Source organism: Nicotiana attenuata, chromosome 9 (genome assembly GCF_001879085.1).
Source record: "Nicotiana attenuata strain UT chromosome 9, NIATTr2, whole genome shotgun sequence".
Taxonomy (NCBI): domain Eukaryota; kingdom Viridiplantae; phylum Streptophyta; class Magnoliopsida; order Solanales; family Solanaceae; genus Nicotiana; species Nicotiana attenuata.
The window spans coordinates 11,543,179-11,547,919 of NC_031997.1; positions in this window are offsets into that span (position 1 = coordinate 11,543,179).

Here is a 4,741-nt window from a genome sequence, read left to right on the forward strand (position 1 = left end):
TGTTTATATATATGTAAATTGAATCATCAACTTATAACCTAGTGATGAATGAATGTAATTCATTAACTCTGTTACAATACAAATAATGAATACAGTATCATGTACTATAACATGCTATATATGTAGTTAAAGTAGCACGAAGTGTGTGTATTATATATACATACACACTAACATATACTATCACTACTACATTATTTATTTGTAGCTACGAAACCTTAGCTATGAATTTAAGAATCGTGGCTAATGCCTAGCAACAGCCACAAAAATTAAAATTCTATGGCTATTTCCAAAATTGTAAAATTTCTTAGCTACGAACATTAAAGGCAAAGCTAATTTCTCATATTTGCTATAATTACTAATAATCGTGGCAATAACTATCTAAATAGCTACAAATTCATTGCTACAATAGAATTTCGTAGCTAATCGTAAGTTTTTGCCACGCGTCAAAAGTTACTGTAGCAATAGTAACCTTTTAGCTACAATAAATTATTTGAAACACTATGTTGTAGCTAAATGAATATTTCTGCTTCAAGTTAAAAAATGTTGTGGCAGTAGTTAAATGATATAGCCACAAATTTATTGCTATGGTAGAATTTTGTAGCTAATCATTAGTTTTTTGCCACGAAATAAAGTTATTATAGCAATAGTAACCTTTTAGCTATATCATATTATTTAACACAAAATATTGTAGCTAAATAAATATTTACTGCCTCAAGTTATAATGAGTTGTGGCAGTATGAGTTAAATTAGCGACGGATTTATTCCTAAGATGGAATTTCTTAGCTAGTCATTAGTTTATGAAAAATAATTATAATTATGAATGTTCGTTTTTTACGAAATGATAGAAAAAAAATAGTAAGTGTATATAAATTGAAATATTAATTAATTTTCAAATAACAAAAATTAAAATAAAAACTATTCTTCAATAATAGATCTTTTTTACACCTATTTGTAGCCTCAAGACTTAGCAATTGACTTTTTAGTTTCATCAAACTTATATTTTTATTGCACCTTCTTATTTTTAGATGTTAATTATTAAAATTTAAAACTTATAACATTGTATAGATATTTATATATGTCTGGACCTTTATTATTTTTAAGTAAGTACTTAGAGTAATTTCTTATATTTAATCTGTCACGACCCGGATTTTTCACCCTCGGGAGTCGTGATGACGCCTACTCGTGAAAGCTAGGCAAGCCAATCATTACGGTTCTACACAATAACAATCAACCCCAACAGTTATAAACATAAACTAAAGTAAAACAGATGTGTGACGACCCGACCCGTCGTCTCATGAGAACCGCTCCGTTTCCCCCATTTCCTGCTTCGTTATGCTTCATTATCAGTGTCTTGTGTGAACGAGTTGAATTGGGTTGATTTTTGGAAGGAAATGAGACACTTAGTCTCTTTAAGGAAGGCTTATTTTGGAAAAGTCAACCGGATGTTGACCTATGAGTTAGAGGGCTCGGATGTCGACGATTCGGTTAGCTTCGGGGGATGATTAGTGACTTAGGAGTGTGATCAGAAGTAATTTTGGAGGTCCGGTGTAGAATTTGGCTTGAATTGGCGAAGTTAGTATGTTAGCGAATTCCGGTTGATAGGTGAGATTTTGATCCGAGGGTCGGAATGGAATTCCGAGAGTTGTTGTAGCTTCGTTATGTGATTTGGGATGTGTGTGCAAAATTTCAGGTCATTCGGAGGTGATTTGGTTGGGTTTTTGATCGAATGCGTATTTCGGAAGTTTTTAAAGAACTTAGGCTTGAATTCGATGAGAAATGATGATTTTAGTGTTGTTTGAGGTGTTTTAATGATTGGAACAAGTTTGAATGATGTTATAAGAGGTGTTGGTATTTTTGGTTGAGGTCCCGGGGGCCTCGGGGTGATTTCGGATGGTTAACGGGAAGTTTTGGTTTGTGAAACTTAAGAAATTGCAGCTGTTTCTGGTATTTTCGCTTCTGCGGAAATGGGACCGCAGAAGCGGTACCGCAGAAGCGAGGGGAGAGTAGCAGAAGCGGCAGGGACTGCAGGTGCGGATTTGGTGACCGCATCTGCGGAGTTGCGGATGCGAGAAAATGGCCGCAGATGCGGGATTTGGATATCTAATGGGATCCGCAAATGCGGAGCTTGGCCCGTAGAAGCGGAAGCCGCAGACGCGGGAACTCGACCGAAGAAGCGATTATTTCCGCAGAAGCGGCCTGTTGACCGCAAAAGCGGGAGTCGCAGATGCGACCATGGAGCCGCAGATGCGGAAATGACTGAGCAGTGTTATTAAATTTCATCTTCGTGAAATTTCAAAGGGTTTCATATTTTCACTTCGGACTTGGAGAATTTGGGCGAGTTGGAAGAGAGGAATCAAGGGACTTCTTTGAGGTAAGGATTTCTGAGACTAAAACACAAGTCTAAGGTGTTATTACATGAATTTAGACTGAAAAACTAAGGAATTAAGGAGTTAGAATGGAGGTTAGGGCTTGGAACTTAAGAGAGTTAAAATGGGGGTTTGAGGGGTCATTTGGACTCCGATTTTGCTAATCTTTATATGTATAGACTCGTGGCGAGATAAGGAGTTCGTTGATGTTATATTTTCTGATTTTCGAGAAGTGGGCCAGGGGCTCGGGTTTTGCTAATTTCGAGATTTTTGCTATTTTTCGATTGTTTTCGATTGGGTATTGTTCCATTGGCATATTGTAACGTATTCGTTGTAGTTTTGGTCAGATTCGACGCACGAGGAGGTCGATTTGAGAGTCAAGGGCATAGCGAGCTAGGATTTTGGCCGGCTTGAGGTGAGTAATAGATGTAAATGCTGTTCTGAGGGTTTGAAACCCCGTGTTTGCACATCGTAGTGCTATATTAAGGTGACTTGCACGCCGGGTAGCGAGCGTGGGGTAGAGCACCGTTGGGGATTGTGACTTGGTCCGTCCCGGTTAGATGAATATACTGCGTATTTGACTGAAATTCACTTATTATTATTTTAATTGAGCTGATTGCTATATTTGGGCTTCGTGCCAATTGATTAAATCCTTCAGGGATTGTTGTTACTGGTTTCTTACCATTTCTACATATCATTGAACTCAGTCCAAGAATTTAATACTGTTTTGCAAACTCAACCACTTTTCTCAAACTAGAAACTTAATTAATATTTTTAAATGAAGTTTGGGCTAAATATTTCTATATTAATATGCCCGAGAGGCTTATGTGATTTTGGACTGAGTATGGGATCGGGCTGCGCGCCGCAGTGGTATGATATTGATATTGATATGAGGCTGAGGGCCTAGTTGATGCCACGATATGGCTTATTATTGCGCTTGGGCCGTAAGGGGCCCCTCCCGGAGTTTGCACACCCCCAGTGAGCGCCGTCGACGATAAATAAATGGAGCGGGCTGCACGCCGCAGCGGGTACTGGAGAGTACCGGTCTATGTGTTGCATTGCATATTTGATTGCCATTTAATTATTTATCTGTTGTGGGATTTTCCATAATTGTTTTCACTAATTTTACTGATTTTATACTATTGGGTTCAAGTTGCTGTATTTATAGAATTACTTTGTGCCTATTCAGGATTTCTTATTCTCAGCCTTTATTTATGTTTATTACTCACCGGGTCGGAGTACTCACATTACTCCCTGCACCTTGCGTGCAGATCCAGGTACACCTGAGGCTGTGTGAGGACTTCTCTGCCTAGCATCATATCTGGAAGTTTCAAGGTAGCTGCATTTGACGTTCGCAGTCCTGATCTTCCTTCTATCTTATTTGCTTTATTTCCGCATTTCTAGAGAACGATATGTAGTAGGTTGATACTCATGTATTAGAGGCTCAGACTTGTGACACCGGATTCTTCGGGCTGTGTAGTAGTATTTCTACTTGGGTTTTCCGCATGTTTTAACTATATTTCAGAGTTTCAGTATTATGACTTAGTAATTATTTGTGTTAATTGAATCATGAGCTGTATAAAAAGGGTTAAGGTTGTTGAATTGGTCGGGCTTGCCTAGCAGTGTGTTGGGCGCCATCACGACCGGGGTTGGGGTCGTGACAAGATCCTCATATTTTGCATATTGACGGAAATCATTAAAGACTTCCATTGTCCAGACATTAAATAAAAATGGGAATCCAACTGCCGTATAAGATGAAATCCTACCAATTGTTTTCTTTTTGACTGATTCAGTTGATAGAAGATGAGACAAATTATCAATAAGCTCTTCAAAGCAGAAACTGCCCCATGGAAAAGAAGCACAAAGTGCTGCATCGTCTATAATTTTCATAGAACGATCACTTATATTTCTAGTAGGCTCTTTACCCAAAAGAACAGCTTCTACTATATAAAGCTCAGCAAGCTTTACTGCATCTTCATCGCAAACTTCAACATCAACACTTATATCATCTGCTGCACCACTACGAAGTCGAGAACGCCTTTTCAAAAAATTATACAAATTCTCTACCTTCAAACCCTTCTTTATGTCAGAAAAATACCGTTCCTTCAAACGGTTCTCTCTATCATCAACGAAGCTATAATCAGAGGCCTCAATCTTCAGCCCGGTAATAGAATGGAAATCATCTTCTGTAAATGCTACGTCGTTCCCAAAAACTCTAAAAACCATTTTGATTTTATCCTTGTAAAATACTTGGGAAAGCAACATACAATGAGTCAACTTACCAGAATGACCCACCTCATTCAATTCTAAAAATTTCCCAAATACACCATTCTTTAATTGATCCATTTGAGTTCCACACAAAAACGACGAAATAA